Source organism: Aphis gossypii, chromosome 1, assembly GCF_020184175.1.
Source record: "Aphis gossypii isolate Hap1 chromosome 1, ASM2018417v2, whole genome shotgun sequence".
Lineage (NCBI taxonomy): Eukaryota > Metazoa > Arthropoda > Insecta > Hemiptera > Aphididae > Aphis > Aphis gossypii.
The window spans coordinates 43,914,283-43,927,877 of record NC_065530.1 but is presented as its reverse complement, the minus strand read 5'-3'; the positions used below and the strand labels follow the sequence as shown (position 1 = coordinate 43,927,877).

The 13,595-nt window shown below is 31.5% G+C and overlaps 1 protein-coding gene across 4 annotated transcripts in view; it reads left to right on the top strand.

Moving 5' to 3' along the window:
- LOC114126280 (uncharacterized) overlaps nt 1-13,595 on the top strand; it is a 50,267-nt gene that overhangs the window by 20,678 nt on the left and 15,994 nt on the right. For all 4 annotated transcript variants that reach the window (XM_050197891.1, XM_050197889.1, XM_050197890.1 and 1 more), the window contains exon 2: nt 5,264-5,317. The gene's annotated coding sequence lies outside the window, so the exon portion shown is untranslated. The remainder of the gene's footprint in view (nt 1-5,263; nt 5,318-13,595) is intronic.

Genomic DNA, 13,595 nt, shown 5'->3' with positions numbered 1-13,595 from the left:
CCACTGTGGGGAGATAATCGTTATACTGGCGTCTAGGAATAAGGCGATATTTTATTTCTGTATATATATATATATTAAAACACACGCTACGCATTGTATCAGTACTGTATACCCGTAGTATAATAGGCGGCATCGGCTGGTGGGAGAAGCCGGGCACCGTATGATGGCTGCAAGACGAAAACAGTTCTTTGTAGTTTGTAGACAAACCCGTATATTTTTGTAAGACACCGCGTAGACGATGAGATGTACAATAATAATTATGAACATAAAGGCACTACCAGCAGGTACCTACCGCACACTCGAACAAAAAAAAAAAAAATAATGAAAATAATATAGGTAAAGAAGTCGTATTATGGACGGTTTGAACAAAACGATTCGGTCCGAAGAGTACCAAACGTTTTAACGTCTCTCGTGTGGATCGTCGCATCATAGGTTTTACTTCGGTCGCGGTCATCCTATCCGAAGATTCGATAAAGTCTTAGACGATGTATCATCATCAATACTTGTATTGTCGGCTATCGGAATAGCGCATCGCAGCAGCCAGCACGCTTTCTGAGATTAGTTCGTCGACCTCACATTGAACACGAACAACGACGACGTGTACGCACATATACCCTTCGTAATTACAATTATGTAAAGCGGCGGTGAAGGAGAAAAAATGTGATTTACCCACGATGGATATTATAATTATTATTATACACTCTGTATTATACCTTATTTGCATTGTGTGTCATTAAACAATATAATATACGTACGACGCACCTACGAATGATTTTACAACGAATAAGAAAAAGTTGAATTTTACTCGGCAAACAGCACACACTTATACCGAGTTATAAACTGTTGTTTTGGTTTTACGTCGATTATAACTCTTGATTGACCCCAACTTGTTCGCGAGACTTTCGCCGATCGTTGCACAACTGTCGTGGTAACGCCATGCTGTTTAAACGACGTCACAGTAGTACGTGGACGAATTTATTTTTGAAAAAATTTGATTTTTTGATTAACCCCGAATTATACTGCAAGTCGTTGGTTAACGCCGCATCTCGTTAATGATTGAATATATAATTTATCATCGGGTTATAAGCAGCTTCTAATAGTGTGTATAATGTATATAGGTATGCGGTACCGAATCTCGCCGTGGCATGTACATTTTATACTATGATGTCCAAAGGTCATGGATCATGAACGATGATAAACTCTGACTGCGTGATATCCATCAATATCCGTCATCGATCCTCTGGCGCGCGCATTTATCAATAATAATCATCGCGATTAAAAAAAAAAATGTTATCATTCTAACAATATATTATGTTGTGCACATATACTACTACATGTTTTACCGTCGGTCGCCCCTGTTGTGCAACCGACTCGACTATTAGGTGTGTGTATTAGTTGTCGTCGGTGCGGCTGCCGTGAGAGGCTGTTTACCCATTTCAGGTCATGCGTCGCGCGTTCCCGTAGGCGAAAAGAGGGAGAGCTGCAATCGCCCGTCTCTCGAGCACGTAATATTTTTGTATTATTACTACAGGTACACACACACCCAACATACAATAGTAGCTCAGTACCAGTACTGTAATAGTGTGTGTGTATGTGACGTATAATTTTTTTACGGTGTATATACCATCGTCGATCATAATTTGAATTAGAAGAAGAGGAAAAACGAGAAGAGACAAGGAGAATAAACCGACTCTGTGTAATAATAATATAATACCTGAAAACACCTGTATTTATTATTATTGTTAATGAGGAATGTGTGCTCGGCGTTCTCTGGCCCCTCCCGCAGACCGATCTCCAGCCCGACGCACCGCTGCCGTCGCCGCGCGCACGGGACTTCGTGACTCCGCGGTACTGCACCACCGTTTGCCGCAGGGTTGACGGGTGTAATAGGTTAGGTACACATTCATGCCTCTAAGGAACACCGCGTGTAACGATGTTGACCGTCGCGTCTACAATATATTTAGATAAACACGACCTCGAGCAAGTACTGTTGCTGCTGCAAGTCGTTGCTTCGTCGGGCAAACGACAAATATTTTTTCATAAAATACTAACGCCCCGTTTGTAGGTTTTTCTCCTTGATGTATTTACTTAACCCGTTTGACGTTTTCGAGGTTTTCGGCCGTGTGGTTGTTCTGTCATGCGTTTTACAAAACGGCGAGTAAACAAATTATGTACAGAGGTAGACAAGTAGTTTGTGTTTATTTATAATATTATATACTATAGTAGTTATATTAGTGTATTACAATAATTATTGCATTGCAATCATACTACTAATCGTGTGTCGATTAAAAAATCCTGTTTACCCTTCGCTTGCAGTTAGTAGCATTTAATTTAAATCTCAATTGTATTATTCTTATTATAACTGCAAGTAATAATAATATAATATTAATAATTGACATTTTGATTCAATAATATTACGAAATTCAAAGTACAGGTTCTATACAGCTAGCTATATAGTATATACGTGACGCCATCACGATTACTTTTACGTTTATATCATGAATATTGTACGTGTTTCGTGTATAATGTGTAATACATTAGAATATTATGGTTGTATTATGAACGTGAGTATCTACGTAATTAATAATTATTACAGAACGAAGACGGACCGAGATAATAATAAAAAAAATGAATAAAGAGCGGATTTAAACCTTTTTACGTAATTTAAATAAAAACACTTATACTCTCAGTGCATGATGCAGTTTGTAGTATTTGACTTTGAACAAAAAAAACAGTTTCCCGTTAATGCACAGAATTGAAAGGATAATATAACGGTGTACTGAAATGATAGACCTAGGAACAAAACAATTTTTCGCTTTTCTAGTTAAACTTTTCGTTAAATAAGTTTCTATTGTGATATTCATGCTCATGAGGGTAGTTATAGTATTCGTCGCGATTTAAAATGTCACTTTAATTACGAAAATAGTTATTGCAGACGGAATTATGTCTTTGTTTATGATATATGTTACCGTTATATATATAGGTGGTTAAACTTCTCTAGCTGATGAATTAACTCGCAGAATTATATTTAATCTGACAACCGTATGAATATGATTAACATAGTATTCTTCAATATAAGTAATAAGTATAATAAATGATAATAATGTGCATCAAGAATCGAGTGATAAAAAAAAATTCAAAATAAGTGTTTAGAAAGTTTAAATATGACATCGATAATATTTTGGTTTTTTACTAAATATACAAAATGTTAATTCTTTACCTAAAAATAAAAGTATAATTATAAATAAATTTGTTTTTATTTTTAAAGTTATTTAAAATATTAATCCAACTAATCTTAACGTTAAAAATTTATCGAAAATATACTCAAAAAACCGTTCTGAAACAAATAATATAGAATATGCAAGAAGTACGAATTACTTTATAATTTTTCGTTTGTGATCGTTGTAAAACGCTTTTAAAGGCGAAAGGTGTTCAATATTTTTTAGGAGTGTGTATTTCATACATCTGCTCATCTGCATAAATTATGTTTAGAAAGTATAAAAAACAGAAATAATCAGATTCGATACCGGATTTTAGAATAACTAGTGCATATTTTCGATAAATATCACAGTTGGTGTTTTGGACTTTTCGGTCAACATTGTTGTTAATGGTTTTCCAGGATAGAGGAGAGAAAGTCGTTGCAGAAACGACGAGTAGCTCGCTTACTTATGCGATTTTCGGTGTGAACCGTTCGATAGAAGTTCACTGAAAGGTCGCCGTGTTAAAAAAATGCACTCGTCGTCCGGCACGCGTGCGTGTAAAAAATGTATGTTTTTATAGGGATGGGCCATGGGAAAAATTCGATGGCAATGACACGTCTGTCCGGCCAAGTTCAAGGGCGTTCGGTCTATCTCATTCGCTTTCTATCTCTGTCTCGGTATATGTACGTATCTCTCTCGCGCGCATATTCTCTCTCTTTCTCTCGTTCGCGCATACACTGCATTATAATATTGTAATGTACGCCCACCGCTCGCGCCGCAGCCGCGAAATAAGGTCTAATATAATATTATGTTCGCGTAAAATAATTACATAATTACCTCATGGTCGGGCGTAACGCTGTTATCACATACACACAAGTACACAACGGACGCACGAAACGACGTTATTATTTTATTATTATGATAATATATTATTATACATTAACGTTATTATTATAATGTTTTTCCCGTTTTATTGTATTTAAAAACCTGTTCGCACGACACCTGAAAATACCACCAACCGAATTTTCAAGGGAAAACTGAATACCCACATACTGTAAAGATAGATACTAGGATTATCATTATTATGCGTTTAATACTCGAACGGCCGAAATTCGCCTCAATTTCAAACGATTTGCGTCTACAACTAATGCTGTTTTGAGTTTAAAAAGTTTATTTAATTCAAAACATTTTATTTAAACCCAACACAAAAATATTTAAATATTATAACATAAATACCATCCATTTATTCATGAACTTGTGAAAATTGTTTTTGAAAAAATAGCAATTTCACTGCAATTCACATAGTATTGGACTAGGTTAAAACTAACATCTCAAACGATAGGAATGTACGGATTATTTATTTTTTTGATTATAAATACATATTCAATATTCAATTTATTTGAGTTATAATATTTTGTGTTATTTGTGTTTTTGTCAAATAAGTTGATTAATTCATAATAGTACTCATGACATAAAATACTTTATAGAATAATTATTTACCATTGTTAATTTAGAAAAATAGTAGAACACATTTTCAGAACTTAATGTTAATAATTCATTAATGAAACCGAAAGTGGACTTGAGAAATACAACAGTGGTGTTTTATTAATAAACTAAAATAAAAATAATATGTAGCGTTTTAAAGCGTAAAACCGGTTTATATTGTATTTACCGTGCGCATAACTTATATATCCGCGTTTGTGTGTAATACTTTTATAATATTCCTTTCACTAATAGTTTATGTACAAATCTATACGACTACAGAACGCGTTTATATTTATCTTATAGTACTCTTATCATAACATCAAGGATTAATGTGGTATGTCTATAATTCAATAAGTAAATATAGGTACCACCCGATTGGTTATTGTAACGTGAGGATTGAATATAATTTGGTGATGTGTGGTCAAGTTAATTTTATGACTTTATCTATCTTACAATGCGAGTATAATAATAATTATATCATATTATTATATGGTAATTTTCAATAATAATAATAAAAAAAAGAAAAACAATTTTCTAGGTCAAAACTAATCGATGATGTTTTTGTTTTTTTTTTCTAGAATAAAGAAGTTTGCTAAAAATAAAACGCCTAACAGTTTCCGCACATTTCTACAGTAAGTCGACAAATAATTATATTATTGTTAAGGTAATACAATTTACAAGTGACACGATTAAAACGTTAACAAGAGCACATCTTATCTGTATTGAAATTATAAGAGAAAGTTTAAAAATATGTATTTAAGATAAATTTTATGATATTATTATTGTTGTTATATCCTGCTGCACGTTAGCAATAAAGAAATTCCCGTGTAGACGCGTGTAATTAACCCCGTTGTTTTTTTTTTGGCAAGTTTATCCGTAGACGATTCGTTTTTGTGAAATCGTTACCTTATTTATTATGAACTTCGATTTATATAAAATATAATGCATACAACTACTGTGATTGTGTATAATGTTCTTTATTTTTTATACGCCATACTGATAGCACCCAGGTCTCCAATATGTGTAGCATGTGTATTGTGTATGTCTTATAAACATCGCGATTAGGTATATACATAGGTATGCGGGTATATTAATCGAATGCTTAAAATCGTGCAGCATTTGATTAATAGTTGCTCGAAGGGGGTTGCTATGGAAAGTCGAAATGCATTTTTGGTTCCTGGAATGTATAAAGGTTAATACGGAAGTTCATTGGAATTACGTTAAATGCTCGTTGTTCGCGTTAGAATTTTCAAGTATAATTTATATGCTCGTCGATATCATATTTTTATATTTTAATAGTTTTGTACTACGTGCTATTTTCGTCAAATACATTTAAATAAGAAGGATATCAAACCGCTAAGTGTTGGAACATATCTATATCTATATCCAATATCTATGACAATTAATTCATATTTTATTATATACGTATAACATACCTATTATATGTATATATATATTAAACAAACGACATATGTAACTAAACGTGAGTAATTTCTTTTATTTAATCGTACCAATTTATCGATAAATAAATTCTTTATTAATAATAATAATATATACCATTAAGATGATGTCAGTGCATAAGATTTTGTTTTCTTTCGGTAGCCCACACGGAATATGGTAAATTTGCATTCAACAGATCCAATTTTATGTAGGTAGTTAGTTTAAGTATTAAAATTAATTTGCTCTATTATATCTTAAAGTTAAGAAAATTATCTGTGTTTTACGTTGGTTTATTTACGATGATATGAAAATGTTATTAATTTGTAACATTTACATACTCACAAACGCATAAAAATAAAAATACAGTAATAAAACAACTGAAGAACATAGATAATGTTTTCAACTCTAAGTTTGATATTAGGCCAATTCACTCTAATACCAATTCACTCTAATACTGAAGTTAACAATACAAAGTTGATCATACTGAATACAAATTTGTTATGTTGCGCATGGGTCAGAGAAAGGAGAAACAAATAGGACACTAATGTGTTTATTTTAATTTAAATTAAGCTCGTCTGTTTAAATATAATTTTTCTAACTTTAATTAAACAGTTCAAAATTCAAATGTTTTTATATTACCATATTATATATCGTATTATATTTTATGTATTATTATACCTATATCTATATTCTACAATAGAGAATCATAAATTATAATTTATTAAGATATGGTCTCAATGATATAGAAATTCGAATAGCCGAGATTCTGGAATTTATAATTACCAAACAACGGTAAATTCACATTTACTGAGTACTCTTTTTTTTTTTTTTTGTCAATTATGATTCATTATATTAACATTACTTATATTTATATGTTTTTAATAAAACGAGTATCATAATCTAGTTTGAAACTAGTTGAGTTAGAAAATATTTAAATTACTAGTTTTTACTAATTTAATGCGCTTTAACTTAACAGGTATAAACTCGATAGTTTTTTTATATGTGTACCTACATATTATTATTTATTATTAAAATTTATGATTCGAAATTAACAAAACTACTATATTAATATGTTTTTTTTTTTATCTAGAGTGTTTTCGATAATTTTAGTATTAACGATTTTACAATCTCACGTTTATATATTTACAACCATAAAAATATTTATTTTAGTTGAGTTGTATAGTTAAACGTGGAATTTTTGTGCACGCGACTGCAGTTGGGTAATAAATAATAATTACCAATTCCAATTAAAAGTTTTAATACCTAGTTGGAGAGAAAACGAATGTAAATATTATTTAGTCTATTATCAGTTAAGTTTTCAGCAACGTAGAGATTTTATTTGATCATTTCACGGGCGTTGTTAATAAAACGGTGAACGTCCTGTCGTTGTCGGTTAATCCAATAACGTCGCGGTATGCCATTTGATTAAAGCGATACTACGACAGTCGTCTGCGTATACAACACGCAATAACGGTGGTCAGACATAATATTATTATGTATGAATAAGAAACGAATGGTCCGTGTAGTATTATAAATAATATATAATACTATAAAGCTATATACTTAAAGGTATAATAACTACAACTGCGGTGGACCTACAAGCGTCATGTATTACAATAATAATACATCACTATATGTATAAGCCGATCTCGTGATATGGGGGTGGCGGCGGATTACGATCAGGATCGGTCGTCGACACAGGCGTTCGACGTATACGATAAAAAGTCGCACCGACCAACGTCAGGGATCGACCGGTATACGGTAACGACTTACCGCGCTCTAGGTACACGATATACGTTAAATCCGATTAAAAAAATACGATCTACATATTATATTAATGCGATAGGCGTTGAATAATGGTAATAATATTTGACTATAATATAATAATATAATATATAATTATTATGTGGTCGGATGGTTATTGCACCCGGGTTCAATGGACTGGTACACCGAAATATGTGTGTGTTGCCCAGGGGTTAATGAGAAAAGTCGTTGCGGTATTACCGGACGAGGCGGCGACGGCGGCGGCGGGCGAGGGCAGATCACTGCAAGAGCGTCGTCTTCGTCATCGTCGTCGTCGTAGTCGTCGCTTGCACGGACAAGGTGCGATCCCATCGTGCCGCCGCCGCCACCTCCACTATGTATTCACTTCTCTTGTGTCCATTATATTACTATTATAATAATATTCCCCTACAATTCGACTATTGTGATACAAGAATCTACAGGACGTGACGAGGTCCGAGAATATAAAGAACCGAGTGCGTATACACTATAATAATAATATATACGTGTATGTATACATTGTACGTGTGCATGATAAATATACACAGTGTACCTGCTGCAGTATACCTACTTTATGTTATTATGATATTATTATTATAATATATATATTACCTATATAATACTAGATGGTTTGAGTCCGAGGGTCCAAAACGTGCGTCACAGGTGTACCATAGATTATATACAACCCCGAGGAATTCGTCTTTATATTGGTTTTTTTTTTTTTATATTAACTCACTATAATAATATTATATTATATTATACGATCACAGAATTCTTATACACAGTTAATATTATATTGTTATTATTATACGATGCGTATGCTAGTATTAGTCGTCGGACCTACGAAATGTTTTGTCAAACACGTTTCAGAAACAAAATCCATGATGTCTGTGTAGCTCGTATTTTACGATCCGTTCGTAAGATTGTGAAATTCCTGTCAAAAACTCATATAAAATATGTGTTTTTTCCGAGTTATTAATACAATAATAATAATATGTATATTATTTCAACTACAACTAGATTTCTGAAAATAACGTTACTGCTCAAAACATATAATCATTTATGTTACACCGCGTTCAAGATAAAACTATTTTAATTTTATTATTTTTTAATTTACTAATATTCCAATCATAGCGCGACACCATTAGTATTCAATGAGATGTTTATTTGAACGTATTTATTATTAAGTTTGTACAATTTTGAGTTAACATTTTAAACGCAGTGTAATAATGTACAGCATTTGAAATTGAAAATAAAGTCCTCGCGGAGAGAAATAAACATTTGTAACCTACATTTAGTATCTTTATTTTTTCTGTCACTGCTGCGTTTATTCTCACGTTTTAAAGGAAACTCATTTCACATTTGAAACATCGCGCATCGTTTAATGTGTATTTATATATTATACTTCTAAAAGGGCACGTTTGTAACCTATTCCCAGGTATAACAACGACCCTACCAGGTGTATCAGCAGGTACATAATGTACAAATTGTATACTGTAGATGTATAGAATATTGGTTATTGTCCGGTAGAAAAGGTTTTTTGTACATTCTAGCCCAGAAAAATAATGTCCTTTTTATCCATTTGTTGTATTTTGGTTATTATATGATATAGGACATAGGTAGACCATTATAAGTCCGAGCTATTGAAACCCCCGTATTAATACCCTTGTAATTCAAATATTTCAATGATTCGAATGATTTATCAAACATTACTACAATACCTGTTGATACGTGCGCTTAACAACTGATAATACAATTTATTTTATTGTATAGAAATAATTATGAAAGAAAGATAACAAAGTTTAAGAATAGGTAATAAATTACCAGAAACGGAATTCTTGTACACTATTATAATAGGTGTTTATAAACCTGAAAAATTTTTATTTGGAAACCTACAACTATATTATTTTTTTTTTATTTATTTTTTTTACTTATGAGATTTTAACATAAAAATTATAATATCTCAACACAGTAAGACGTAGTTTGGTAAAGCTCACGTTAACTATAAATTATAATATTATTAAAATAAAATATGCTATAATGAATAATGAGACATCCCGAAAAAAACCAAAAGAAAAACCCAACGGAAAAAAAACCAAAATTATAATACAACCAGATTATAATAGTATCATTACAATTTACAATAGTATGACAAGTTAATCTGTGAAGATTTATAATTGAAATTGAGGGATATGAAAATCATAGAAAAATACACTATTGATCATTGTGTTGACTGTGACTATTGCATCGTGTTCTTGAGCAGTTTTCTTTTTAAAGTCTTGGATTCAATATTTTGTAAAATATGGAAATCATTATTTTATTCTGTGATTATTTTTTATAATTTATACTATCATTTTGGTTTTTCTTTGTGGGTTTTTTCGTTGGATTTTTTCGTACACCTACCCATAAAATATATCATTATATCATTAAAAAAAATTATGCATCTGTTCTGAAATTAGCGAAACGGGTCACAATGACAAGAAACGTTTAAGATTCATTCATGAGTTAGTAACTCGTTTTAATATGTATATATTATGTATTTCTTAATTCATTGAATTTTTATGCTTCTGAATTTAATTAAGAGAGAAGAAAAATCTGAAATAACTCAACATTTATCGTGTATATACAATGTATACATGTTTGGACAACAAATGTGTTACTAAAACGGTATAGAATTATGGAAATGTATAATTAAACATTACTAATAGCTTAAAATAACGTGATCAAATGTAATAGTGAATATATCAAGGTATACGTATAAATATGCTTGACTATAATGTATATTAGTTAGAAAACCGTATCAAAGACTTAACTACAATAACAATAATATATTAAAAATATTTAAAAAAATTTATTTTATTCGATTATTGTACATAGGTACAGTACCTATATATTATAATATGTACTGTGTACATAAGATATAATGAATACAGAATAGTATTATAAATGCATAAGTATAAACATTTATACTGTATGTTACATGAATCGAAAATCGAAACGTTAAAAGTCTCTTAAAACGCTTACGATTTGATTGAATTGTATTGATGTTGTCAACGCACAGGATGACATCGCCGTGCTCGATTGAAGGGGAAATAAATCGACTTATTTCAATACTCGTATTATAGCAGGTAATGCGTAGTGCGTATTATTATTAAACCTAATACAAGACACGTATCACTGGCTAAAGTAGGAATTGAATCCTTTGAGGACGGGTACCGACGTATTTGTGTCATAGCCGTGTTTCGTGAAAGTATCTATCTAGACGTATAGAGTATTGAGAGTTAAATATTTGTAAACGTGCTACTTGTAATTCATTCGCCTATTGTTTATTCTAAAACGACACTTAAGAACGCTGTTCGTTTTTAATTGCAATTTAACTGACCTTTCTCCGAGATAACTGCACGGACTATCGTCGGTCGTACATTCAACACGCTCTGAGCTTCTCGCTTTATGATAATTGATAAACATTCGAGTCGATGTGTGTACTACACACACGTCATACTCATAACTATATTAGTCACGTGGGTGGGAGAATTTCTTTTCCTTCAGTTATGCAACGTTTGTTAAACACCAGGAATGTGTAACGAACGACCTACAATAATAACAATAATAATGGTTGGGTAGGTATATAATAATAATAATAATAATAATGCTAAAATATGTGCTGCACCCGCGGCTAGCGGCTACACAACGAATTATTGTGTCAAGGAATTCGTTAAGACTGTTAAGAGTTTAATGATAATATAAGATACCTACAAATCTCCAATAATAATACCACGATCTATTAGATCTATTATAGGAAACTGTGTGTGGATGTGGCCGACGACTTACCACATTTCGTGTACCTATAACTCAAAATCCAACCATAAGACGATAATATATAATAATTCTGGACAAACCGATAGTTAATCTGATACGCAGAGCGTATAATATTGCTTGTGTTATATAAATTATCGGATTATTTATTCATATTATGTTACAATATACAATTTTGATAACATGCATTGAAAAAAAAATTTTACCGTATTTATAAAAATCGTATTTTAACATAATACCGCAGGTATATGATAATGTATGATATGATATTATGAAATAATTGTACTCGCCACTCGATAACACCGGTACAGTAGGTACCATGATATATATCCCATTACCTTATTGAACTCTGTATTTAAATGACAGCCTTGAAAGGTAACCGGTTCGGGACAAGCAAACAAATTACTTTCGGTCATTTTTTTTTCATTTACAATATAATATTTTTTTTTTTATGCACACAAATAACATGATATTAGGTAATACTATTAACATTCGGCGAGGTTTTGTCATAAGTTACGATTTTTATGGGTATTTGCCAGTACGATCCAATATGTTATGTATTATGTATACGTTGGAAACCAGTTTTGTCCACATATTGAATTTCGTCCAACGATCCCACGTGTCCGAAGTTTTGGGTCATGTATTAAAAGTGAAACTAATCAATATTCGAGTTCAACAAGTATAATTAGATAACGTGATCAATTTATGTTCTTATTGTGATAATTTAATAAAATCAATTTGACGTTTACAAAGGTCGAGGTTTAGAGACAAAACAATATGGTACACGAATACGTGAATTTGGGTGAAAATCCTTAGAGCTATAGAAAGTTGATAAACTCAAGTTCACAAATTTGATTATTTGCGAACGTTACGAAAACGTTGAATCGTGTTGGAATTCGGATTAAGATTATTGAACTATGACATCACGATGTTTTAATATATGTATGTATCGAAGGTCTTTTAACTAGGTAGAGCTTATTAGTTATTTATGTTGAACGTGTCACAAAATTAGATTCGTTAATATTAACAAATCGACCTCAATAGTTTAAGAGTGGTGAGGTATGATTAAATGAAAATGTGTGCATTTTTAAATAAATTTATTTTGTCTTTTGAAAACTAAATACAAAATGAGAAAGAATATTTTATTCGTATATGGTATCCATTTGAGTTATTTATACGGCGGTAATCGTAAACAATTTTTATCTAAGTAGGTGTACGAAAAAAGTAATAAAACGCAACTCTTCCTTAAAGTTATAATAGGAGATTCCATTACTGCGCTTGTATAATAATATCTTTCAATAAATTATGCGTTAAAAATTCTTCTGCTTCCTGATTTTTAGAGCTTATTATTTCGGAGCACGTCATAATGGTTAGGTATCGTATTATTATAAGATCCGAGTACGCAATAGACGTATAGTCGGTTAACCACGAGTTTAAATTTTTTTAATGGTGTACAGATCGGCGTCATCCATCGATGTTTGTGGGAAGTTATATATTACACCAGTAATATACCAGTATATATAGTACTCAGTAGGTAAATGAATTGAATACGATTTGTATGAAAACTAATAGTCATTGTTTGTAACTATAGAGTAAATAGGAAATACATAATATCGTATATAATTCATATAGTTACCGATTGACCTTACCCTTGTACCGGAATTTAGTTTCAGTAATCATATAGTTGTAGTGTTCTACTAATAGCTGTGTCACTTAACATTCTAACTTTATTGTTTGTTATAAATGTCATTTCATAACTGAAAGTTAAACAGTTTTGATTTATTTGTACATTGATTTACCCTCTTCAGATCCGTTCAACGGTTTAACTTTATAAAATACACCCATGTAATAAAAGTCGATTTATTCATCGTG